We start from the raw sequence: 12,503 nt of genomic DNA, 5'->3' as shown, positions 1-12,503 counted from the left end.
GTAAATAGCAGTGGCAGTCATTGCATTGTCTCCGTTAAGCAGTTGGTTTAGAGGCTCTTTAGGCTGGTAATTGTATTAATCCCAGTGGTGGTTCTTTTGGGGGCTTTGGGGCCTTTTTCTGGGCCAAGAAGCAGAACATGGACCCTGGTGGCTTTGTTAACCCCCTTAGGTATGTGTGGAGGTGGGGGAGGTACGGGAGGGAGGTACGGGAGGGAGATACTTGAGGAGTATGCAACTCTATTTTAAACCATTGTATGGTGAATAAACTGGAGTCTGTAGTGTGGCTTCCAGAAGAAGATGCTGTAGTTTCAGTGGGTTATTTGGTATACTTTTTTATTTGGTGTTTGTGTGTGTGTGTGTGTGTGTGTGTGTGTGTGTGTGTGTGTGTGTGTGTGTGTGTGTGTGTGTGTGTGTGTGTGTGTGTGTGTGTGTGTGTGTGTGTGTGTGTGTGTGTGTGTGTGTGTGTGTGTGTGTGTGTGTGTGCCTGAGTTCCTGCAAGCATTTGTGCGTGCATGCGTATGTGTAATTCTCACAGTCAATACTTTCCTGTCAACCTCTGTAAACCTGAGTGTGAAGTACATCTTGGTGCTTTTTTTTACACTCTCTCGATCATGTACGTCTCAGGGTGTCTGGCTTTGCCCCTGTGGTGTCAGCCACCTCACAAAAGTCTGCCCAGCGCCAGCTGGGTGATGGACAGCTCCTACTGGGCTGGGTGATGGACAGCTCCTACTGGGCTGGGTGATGGACAGGTCCTACTGGGCTGGGTGATGGACAGCTCCTACTGGGCTGGGTGATGGACAGCTCCTACTGGGCTGGGTGATGGACAGGTCCTACTGGGCTGGGTGATGGACAGCTCCTACTGGGCTGGGTGATGGACAGCTCCTACTGGGCTGGGTGATGGACAGGTCCTACTGGGCTGGGTGATGGACAGCTCCTACTGGGCTGGGTGATGGACAGCTCCTACTGGACTACTTATAATTCTAATACTACTACAACTCATCAGTAGCATACCATGGAGACCTGGATTCAGAAAGGATATGAGCTGTTATAGCAGAGATGGGCAACTAGTGGCCTGCCTTTGTAGGATACATTTCCAATTCCATTTTTTTTAGGGGGGGGGAGCAGTCCGCGTCTCAAGTTAGAATAGTGGACTACACAAGGTGGAAGTTTAAAAATGTGTTTGTGCGTCAGCAATGTGTCTTGTTATGTCAGTCACTATTGGTGACTCAATTAACCCGTCTCAGCCAAGAAAAATTTGATTGGTAAGTTAGTCTAGCAGCCAGGTCCCATTGATAGTCAGATATTATATACAAAACTGCAAACATTTGACTCTATCCTATAGCAAAATTAGCAGAATTGCATGAAATTAGTTATAAAATGGAAAAATAAAACAATTTTTTATCTCTTCACTGTCAAAGGGGTATTCTAAAATGTTGTGCGCGCAAGGTGTGGGGAGGGGTGTTTCGCTTTGGGCCCCAAAAAGGATACACTCTCACTGCATGTGTGGGTTCATAGACCCACAAGCCACTGCGGCTCTTCAAGATGAGTTCTGATTTTTAGTTTCCCCCACACCTTGAATGGTCAAGGTTGCCCATCCCTGAGATGGGTGATTGATCTGTGACCACAGAGACCAGGTCTGTCTGATCTTTAAAACGGACCACAACTCCTCTATCAACCAGCTACTGACTGACCCAAAGGCCTCCTCTATCAACCAGCTACTGACTGACCCAAAGACCTCTCTATCAACCAGCTACTGACTGACCCAAAGGGCTCTCTATCAACCAGCTACTGACTGACCCAAAGGCCTCCTCTATCAACCAGCTACTGACTGACCCAAAGGCCTCTTTATCAACCAGCTACTGACTGACCCAAAGGCCTCCTCTATTAACCAGCTACTGACTGACCCAAAGACCTCTCTATCAACCAGCTACTGACTGACCCAAAGGCCTCCTCTATCAACCAGCTACTGACTGACCCAAAGGCCTCCTCTATCAACTAGCTACTGACTGACCCACAGACCTCTCTATCAATCAGCTACTGACTGACCCAAAGGCCTCCTCCATCAACCAGCTACTGACTGACCCAAAGGCCTCCTCTATCAACCAGCTACTGACTGACCCAAAGACCTCTCTATCAACCAGCTACTGACTGACCCAAAGGCCTCTCTATCAACCAGCTACTGACTGACCCAAAGGCCTCTCTATTAACCAGGTACTGACTGACCCAAAGACCTTCTCTATCAACCAGCTACTGACTGACCCAAAGACCTCCTCTATCAACCAGCTACTGACTGACCCAAAGGCCTCTCTATCAACCAGCTACTGACTGACCCAAAGGCCTCTCTATCAACCAGCTACTGACTGACCCAAAGGCCTCCTCTATCAACCAGCTACTGACTGACCCAAAGGCCTCCTCTATCAACCAGCCACTGACTGACCCAAAGACCTCCTCTATCAACCAGCTACTGACTGACCCAAAGACCTCTCTATCAACCAGCTACTGACTGACCCAAAGGCCTCCTCTATCAACCAGCTACTGACTGACCCAAATGCCTCCTCTATTAACCAGCTACTGACTGAGCCAAAGACCTCTCTATTAACCAGCTACTGACTGACCCAAAGGCCTCCTCTATTAACCAGCTACTGACTGACCCAAAGGCCTCTCTATCAACCAGCTACTGACTGACCCAAAGGCCTCTCTATCAACCAGCTACTGACTGACCCAAAGACCTCTCTATCAACCAGCTACTGACTGACCCAAAGGCCTCCTCTATTAACCAGCTACTGACTGACCCAAAGACCTCTCTATCAACCAGCTACTGACTGACCCAAAGGCCTCCTCTATCAACCAGCTACTGACTGACCCAAAGGCCTCCTCTATCAACTAGCTACTGACTGACCCACAGACCTCTCTATCAATCAGCTACTGACTGACCCAAAGGCCTCCTCCATCAACCAGCTACTGACTGACCCAAAGGCCTCCTCTATCAACCAGCTACTGACTGACCCAAAGACCTCTCTATCAACCAGCTACTGACTGACCCAAAGGCCTCTCTATCAACCAGCTACTGACTGACCCAAAGGCCTCTCTATTAACCAGGTACTGACTGACCCAAAGACCTTCTCTATCAACCAGCTACTGACTGACCCAAAGACCTCCTCTATCAACCAGCTACTGACTGACCCAAAGGCCTCTCTATCAACCAGCTACTGACTGACCCAAAGGCCTCTCTATCAACCAGCTACTGACTGACCCAAAGGCCTCCTCTATCAACCAGCTACTGACTGACCCAAAGGCCTCCTCTATCAACCAGCCACTGACTGACCCAAAGACCTCCTCTATCAACCAGCTACTGACTGACCCAAAGACCTCTCTATCAACCAGCTACTGACTGACCCAAAGGCCTCCTCTATCAACCAGCTACTGACTGACCCAAATGCCTCCTCTATTAACCAGCTACTGACTGAGCCAAAGACCTCTCTATTAACCAGCTACTGACTGACCCAAAGGCCTCCTCTATTAACCAGCTACTGACTGACCCAAAGGCCTCTCTATCAACCAGCTACTGACTGACCCAAAGGCCTCTCTATCAACCAGCTACTGACTGACCCAAAGACCTCTCTATCAACCAGCTACTGACTGACCCAAAGGCCTCTCTATCAACCAGCTACTGACTGACCCAAAGGCCTCTCTATCAACCAGCTGCTGACTGACCCAAAGGCCTCTCTATCAACCAGCTACTGACTGACCCAAAGGCCTCCTCTATCAACCAGCTACTGACTGACCCAAAGGCCTCTCTATCAACCAGCTACTGACTGACCCAAAGGCCTCCTCTATCAACCAGCTACTGACTGACCCAAAGACCTCCTCTATTAACCAGCTACTGACTGACCCAAAGGCCTCCTCTATCAACCAGCTACTGACTGACCCAAAGACCTCCTCTATTAACCTGTCTAGGATGAGGGTGCCGCTAGCGGCACTCCCCCCCCCCCCCCACTGAAAAGGCAGAGCCGCGAAATTCAAAAAAAATATTTTTTTTAAATATTTAATTTTCACACATTAAAGTCCAATACAGCTAATAAAAGACACAGATCTTGTGAATCCAGCCAACATGTCCGATTTTTAAAATGTTTTACAGGGAAGACACAATATGTAAAGATGTAAATCTATTACCTAAAAACACATTAGCATAATCCACCATCTTTTATTTGTCCACCAACACCAGTAGCTATCACCAATTCGGCTAAACTAAGATATTTATAGCCCCTAACCAAGAAAAAAACTCATCAGATGACAGTCTGATAACATATTTATGGTATGGGATAGGTTTTGTTAGAAAAATGTGCATATTTCAGGTAGATGGCATAGGTTACAATTGCACCCACCGTCACAAATGGACTAGAATAACTACATTGAGCAACGTGTTTACCTACTTACTAATCATCAAACATTTCGTAAAAATACACAGCATACACTAATCGAAAGACACAGATCCTGTGAATACAGACAATATTTCAGATTTTCTAAGTGTCTTACAGCGAAAACACAATAAATCGTTGTCACGTTCCTGACCTATTTATGTTAGTTTTTGTGTGTTAGTTGGTCAGGACGTGAGGTTGGGTGGGCATTCTATGTTATCTGTTTCTATGTTGGTTTTGGTTTGCCTGGTATGGCTCTTGATTAGAGGCAGGTGGTTTGCGTTTGCCTCTAATTAAGAGTCATATTTAGGTAGGGCATTCTCACTGTTTGTTTGTGGGTGATTGTCTCCTGTGTCCGTATGTTATGTTCGTACCACATAGGACTGTAGCGTTTGTTTGTTTCGTTTTCGTTTCGATGTCGTCTGTTACCTGTACGTAAGTTTATGTTTAGTTATGTAAGTTTATGTTCAGGTCTCGTCAACGTCGTTTTGTTATTTTGTAGTTTGGAAAGTGTTTTGTTTCGTTTCGTGTGCCATCGTATTTTTATAATAAAGATGGCTTATTTCCCTGAGCCTGCGTTTTGGTCTGAAGATCCTTCTCTCCTCACCCACCAACAAGCTAAGACCAAGCGGCAAGGGAAAACGAAACGGAGTAAGGGACAGGAGAGAAAGGAGCAATGGACATGGGACGAGGTTTTGGATGGAAAGGGTTGCTACACTTGGGAGGAGATCCTGGCTGGGAGGGATCGCCTCCCATGGGAACAGGTGGAGGCATTGAGGAGAGCAGAGGCTACCTGGGAGAGGAACCGGAGCTATGAGGGAACGCGTCTGGCACGGAAGCCAAAAAAGCCCGTAAGTAATTCCCAAAAATTTCTTGGGGGGGGGCTAGGAGATAGTGGGCCAAGGGCAGGTAGGAGACCTGCGCCCACTTCCCAGGCTTACCGTGGAGAGCGGGAGTACGGGCAGGCGCCGTGTTACGCAGTAGAGCGCACGGTGTCTCCTGTACGAGTGCATAGCCCAGTGCGGGTTATTCCACCTCCCCGCACTGGTAGGGCTAGATTGGGTATTGAGCCAGGTGTCATGAGGCCGGCTCAACGCGTCTGGTCTCCAGTGCGTCTCCTCGGGCCGGCATACATGGCACCGGCCTTACGCATGGTTTCTCCGGTTCGCCTACATAGGCCGGTGCGGGTTATTCCACCTCCCCGCACTGGTCGGGCAACCGGGAGCATTCAACCAGGTAAGGTCGGGCAGGCTCAATGCTCAAGAGAGCCAGTACGCCTCCACGGTCCGGTATTTCCGGCACCACCTCCCCGCCCCAGCCTAGTACCTACAGTGTATACACTACGCACTAGGCTACCAGTGCGTATCCTGAGCCCTGTTCCTCCTCCACGCACTCTCCCTGTAGTGCGTGTATCTAGCCCGGTGCCTCCAGTTCCGGCCCCACGCACTAAGCTACCTGTGCGTCTCCAGAGCCCTGAACCCACTGTATCTTCTCCCCCTACTAATCCTGATGTGCTTGTCCTCAGCCCGGTGTCACCAGTGCCGGTACCACGCATCAGGGATAGAGTAGGCTTTGAGAATACAGTGTGCCCTGTCCCTGCTCCCCGCACTAGTAGGAAGGTGCTTGTCATTAGCACGGTGCCTCCAGTTCTGGCACCACGCACCAGGTCTACAGTGCGCCATATCCGGCCAGAGCCATCCGTCTCCCCAGCGCCATCTGAGCCATCCGTCTCCCCAGCGCCATCTGAGCCATCCGTCTCCCCAGCGCCATCTGAGCCATCCGTCTCCCCAGCGCCATCTGAGCCATCCGTCTCCCCAGCGCCATCTGAGCCATCCGTCTGACCCAAAGGCCTCTCTATCAACCAGCTACTGACTGACCCAAAGGCCTCTCTATCAACCAGCTACTGACTGACCCAAAGGCCTCCTCTATCAACCAGCTACTGACTGACCCAAAGGCCTCCTCTATCAACCAGCCACTGACTGACCCAAAGACCTCCTCTATCAACCAGCTACTGACTGACCGAAAGACCTCTCTATCAACCAGCTACTGACTGACCCAAAGGCCTCCTCTATCAACCAGCTACTGACTGACCCAAAGGCCTCCTCTATTAACCAGCTACTGACTGACCCAAAGACCTCCTCTATCAACCAGCTACTGACTGACCCAAAGGCCTCTCTATTAACCAGCTACTGACTGACCCAAAGGCCTTTCTATCAACCAGCTACTGACTGACCCAAAGGCCTCTCTATCAACCAGCTACTGACTGACCCAAAGGCCTCCTCTATCAACCAGCTACTGACTGACCCAAAGGCCTCCTCTATCAACCAGCTACTGACTGACCCAAAGGCCTCCTCTATCAACCAGCTACTGACTGACCCAAAGGCCTCTCTATCAACCAGCTACTGACTGACCCAAAGGCCTCTCTATCAACCAGCTACTGACTGACCCAAAGGCCTCCTCTATCAACCAGCTACTGACTGACCCAAAGACCTCTCTATCAACCAGCTACTTACTGACCCAAAGGCCTCTCTATTAACCAGCTACTGACTGACCCAAAGGCCTCCTCTATCAACCAGCTACTGACTGACGCAAAGGCCTCTCTATCAACCAGCTACTGACTGACCCAAAGGCCTCCTCTATTAACCAGCTACCGACTGACCCAAAGACCTCTCTATCAACCAGCTACTGACTGACCCAAAGGCCTCTCTATCAACCAGCTACTGACTGACCCAAAGGCCTCCTCTATCAACCAGCTACTGACTGACCCAAAGACCTCTCTAATAACCAGCTACTGACTGACCCAAAGACCTCCTCTATCAACCAGCTACCTCCTGACCCAAAGGCCTCCTCTATCAACCAGCTACTGACTGACCCAAAGGCCTCCTCTATTAACCAGCTACTGACTGACCCAATGGCCTCTCTATCAACCAGCTACTGACTGACCCAAAGGCCTCCTCTATCAACCAGCTACTGACTGACCCAAAGGCCTCCTCTATCAACCAGCTACTGACTGACCCAAAGGCCTCTCTATCAACCAGCTACTGACTGACCCAAAGGCCTCCTCTATCAACCAGCTACTGACTGACCCAAAGACCTCCTCTATCAACCAGCTACTGACTGACCCAAAGGCCTCTCTATCAACCAGCTACTGACTGACCCAAAGGCCTCTCTATCAACCAGCTACTGACTGACCCAAAGGCCTCCTCTATCAACCAGCTACTGACTGACCCAAATACCTCCTCTATCAACCAGCTACTGACTGACCCAAAGGCCTCCTCTATTAACCAGCTACTGACTGACCCAAAGGCCTCCTCTATCAACCAGCTACTGACTGACCCAAAGACCTCCTCTATTAACCAGCTACTCACTGACCCAAAGGCCTCTCTATCAACCAGCTACTGACTGACCCAAAGGCCTCTCTATCAACCAGCTACTGACTGACCCAAAGGCCTCCTCTATCAACCAGCTACTGACTGACCCAAAGGCCTCTCTATCAACCAGCTACTGACTGACCCAAAGGCCTCTCTATCAACCAGCTACTGACTGACCCAAAGGCCTCCTCTATCAACCAGCTACTGACTGACCCAAAGACCTCTCTATCAACCAGCTACTTACTGACCCAAAGGCCTCTCTATCAACCAGCTACTGACTGACCCAAAGGCCTCCTCTATCAACCAGCTACTGACTGACCCAAAGGCCTCTCTATCAACCAGCTACTGACTGACCCAAAGGCCTCCTCTATTAACCAGCTACCGACTGACCCAAAGACCTCTCTATCAACCAGCTACTGACTGACCCAAAGACCTCCTCTATCAACCAGCTACTCACTGACCCAAAGGCCTCTCTATCAACCAGCTACTGACTGACCCAAAGACCTCCTCTGTCAACCAGCTATTGACAGACCCAAAGGCCTCTCTATCAACCAGCTACTGACTGACCCAAAGGCCTCTCTATCAACCAGCTACTGACTGACCCAAAGACCTCCTCTATCAACCAGCTATTGACTGACCCAAAGGCCTCTCTGTCAACCAGCTACTGACTGACCCAAAGGCCTCTCTATCAACCAGCTACTGACTGACCCAAAGGGCTCTCTATCAACCAGCTACTGACGGACCCAAAGGCCTCCTCTATCAACCAGCTATTGACTGACCCAAAGGCCTCTCTATCAACCAGCTACTGACTGACCCAAAGGCCTCTCTATCAACCAGCTACTGACTGACCCAAAGACCTCCTCTATCAACCAGCTACTCACTGACCCAAAGGCCTCTCTATCAACCAGCTACTGACTGACCCAAAGACCTCTCTATCAACCAGCTACTGACTGACCCAAAGGGCTCTCTATCAACCAGCTACTGACGGACCCAAAGGCCTCCTCTGTCAACCAGCTACTGACTGACCCAAAGGCCTCTCTATCAACCAGCTACTGACTGACCCAAAGGCCTCCTCTATCAACCAGCTACTGACTGACCCAAAGGCCTCCTCTATCAACCAGCTACTGACTGACCCAAAGGCCTCCTCTATCAACCAGCTACTGACTGACCCAAAGGCCTCTTCTATCAACCAGCTACTGACGGACCCAAAGGCCTCCTCTATCAACCAGCTATTGACTGACACAAAGGCCTCTCTATCAACCAGCTACTGACTGACCCAAAGGCCTCTCTATCAACCAGCTACTGACTGACCCAAAGACCTCCTCTATCAACCAGCTAATCACTGACCCAAAGGCCTCTCTATCAACCAGCTACTGACTGACCCAAAGACCTCTCTATCAACCAGCTACTGACTGACCCAAAGGCCTCTCTATCAACCAGCTACTGACTGACCCAAAGACCTCCTCTATCAACCAGCTATTGACTGACCCAAAGGCCTCTCTATCAACCAGCTACTGACTGACCCAAAGGCCTCCTCTGTCAACCAGCTACTGACTGACCCAAAGGCCTCTCTATCAACCAGCTACTGACTGACCCAAAGGCCTCCTCTATCAACCAGCTACTGACTGACCCAAAGGCCTCCTCTATCAACCAGCTACTGACTGACCCAAAGGCCTCCTCTATCAACCAGCTACTGACTGACCCAAAGGCCTCCTCTATCAACCAGCTACTGACTGACCCAAAGGCCTCCTCTATCAACCAGCTACTGACTGACCCAAAGGCCTCTCTATCAACCAGCTACTGACTGACCCAAAGGCCTCTCTATCAACCAGCTACTGACTGACCCAAAGACCTCTCTATCAACCAGCTACTGACTGACCCAAAGGCCTCTCTATCAACCAGCTACTGACTGACCCAAAGGCCTCCTCTATCAACCAGCTACTGACTGACCCAAAGACCTCTCTAATAACCAGCTACTGACTGACCCAAAGACCTCCTCTATCAACCAGCTACCTCCTGACCCAAAGGCCTCCTCTATCAACCAGCTACTGACTGACCCAAAGGCCTCCTCTATTAACCAGCTACTGACTGACCCAATGGCCTCTCTATCAACCAGCTACTGACTGACCCAAAGGCCTCCTCTATCAACCAGCTACTGACTGACCCAAAGGCCTCCTCTATCAACCAGCTACTGACTGACCCAAAGGCCTCTCTATCAACCAGCTACTGACTGACCCAAAGGCCTCCTCTATCAACCAGCTACTGACTGACCCAAAGACCTCCTCTATCAACCAGCTACTGACTGACCCAAAGGCCTCTCTATCAACCAGCTACTGACTGACCCAAAGGCCTCTCTATCAACCAGCTACTGACTGACCCAAAGGCCTCCTCTATCAACCAGCTACTGACTGACCCAAATACCTCCTCTATCAACCAGCTACTGACTGACCCAAAGGCCTCCTCTATTAACCAGCTACTGACTGACCCAAAGGCCTCCTCTATCAACCAGCTACTGACTGACCCAAAGACCTCCTCTATTAACCAGCTACTCACTGACCCAAAGGCCTCTCTATCAACCAGCTACTGACTGACCCAAAGGCCTCTCTATCAACCAGCTACTGACTGACCCAAAGGCCTCCTCTATCAACCAGCTACTGACTGACCCAAAGGCCTCTCTATCAACCAGCTACTGACTGACCCAAAGGCCTCTCTATCAACCAGCTACTGACTGACCCAAAGGCCTCCTCTATCAATCAGCTACTGACTGACCCGAAGGCCTCTCTATCAACCAGCTACTGACTGACCCAAAGGCCTCCTCTATTAACCAGCTACTGACTGACCCGAAGGCCTCTCTATCAACCAGCTACTGACTGACCCAAAGGCCTCCTCTATCAACCAGCTACTGACTGACCCAAAGACCTCCTCTATCAACCAGCTACTGACTGACCCAAAGGCCTCCTCAATGAACTAGTGAATACACAACCGACCGCAGATCCAGACCATAACAAACGCCTTCAGCTACAATAACCGGCAGCTCTGACCCTAAATCAATGACCACAACCCCTGACCCTAAATCAATGACCACAACCACAACCCCTGACCCTAAACCAGTGACCACAACCCCTGACCCTAAACCAGTGACCACAACCTCTGACCCTAAACCAGTGACCACAAATGGACCACTATGACCTGATGTGACCGTGGATACTTGACCGCATCCCTCTACTCCCTCCTCCCCCCATTCCCTCTCTCTCCCAGTCAGGGAGGAAGGGAACCGATTAGAGCAAGCATGGGCATCTCCAGTCCTCGGGGCCAGAGCTGTGTCACACTTTTCCCCCATCCCTAGCGAACACAGCTGATTACACTGATTGCATTATCAACTGAAAATCATCAAATTAAAAATAATTATATTGGTCGCATACACATCTTTAGCAGTGAAATGTTTGTTTTCCTAGCTTCAACAGTCCAGTCGTATCTAACAATACACAACAATACACACAAATCTAAAAAAGTTAAAGAACGGAATTAGGAAATATAAGGACGAGCAAAGTCTGAGTCGGGAGTATAAATATATAGACAATATGGACCGTATATGGATAGAATATGTAGTATATCTGTAGAATAGTTTGTGTACAACAATAGTTAAATAGGGTAGGCCTTGACTAGAATGCAGTATCTACAGTGCATTTGGAAAGTATTCAGACCACTTTACTTTTTCCACATTTTGTTACGTTATAGCTTTATTCTACAATGGATCAATCTACACACAATACCCCATAATGTTAAAGCAATTAAAAAATATCAATTTTTTTTTTGCAAAATGTATTGAAATTATTGAAAGAAATGAAATATCACATGTACATAAGTATTCAGAACCTTTACTCAGTACTTTATTGAAGCACATTTGGCAGCGATTATAGCATAGAGTCTTCTTACAAGCTCGGAACACCTGTATTTGGGTAGTTTATCCTATTCTTCTCTGCAGATCCTCTCAAGCTCGGTCAGGTTGGATGGGGAGTGTCGCAGCACAGCTATTTTCAGGTCTCTCCAGAGATGTTCGATCGGGTTCAAGTCTGGGATCTGGTTGGGCCACTCAAGGACATTCAGAGACTTGTCCCGAAGCCACTCCTGCGTTGTCTTGGCTGTGTGCTTAGGGTCGTTGTTCTGTTGGAAGGTGATCCTTCGCCCCAGTCTGAGGTCCTGAGCGCTCTGGAGCAGGTTTTCATCAAGGATCTCTCTGTACTTTGCTCCATTCATTTTTCCCTTGATCCTGACTATTCTCCTGGTCCCGGCTGCTGAAAAACATCCACACAGCATGATGCTGCCACAACCGTGCTTCATCGTAGGGATGGTGCCAGGTTTCCTCCAGATGTGACGCTTGGCAGTCAGGCCAAAGAGTTCAATCTTGATTTCATCAGACCAGAGAATCTTGTTTCTCATGGTCTGAGAGTCCTTTAGGTGCCTTTTGGCAAACTCCAAGTGGGCTGTCATGTTCCTTTTACTGAGGAGTCTCTTCCATCTGACCACTCTACCATAAAGGCCTGATTGGTGGAGTGCTGCAGAGATGGTTGTTCTTCTGGAAGGTTCTCCCATTTCCACAGCGGAACTCTGGAGCTCGGTCAGTGACCATCAGGTTCTTGGTCACCTCCATGACCAATGCTCTTCTCCACTGATTGCTCAGTTTGGCCGGGCGGCCAGCTCTAGGAAGAATCTT

This window comes from Salvelinus fontinalis, chromosome 12, assembly GCF_029448725.1.
Source record: "Salvelinus fontinalis isolate EN_2023a chromosome 12, ASM2944872v1, whole genome shotgun sequence".
Lineage (NCBI taxonomy): Eukaryota > Metazoa > Chordata > Actinopteri > Salmoniformes > Salmonidae > Salvelinus > Salvelinus fontinalis.
Note: the sequence above shows the minus strand (reverse complement) of the source record.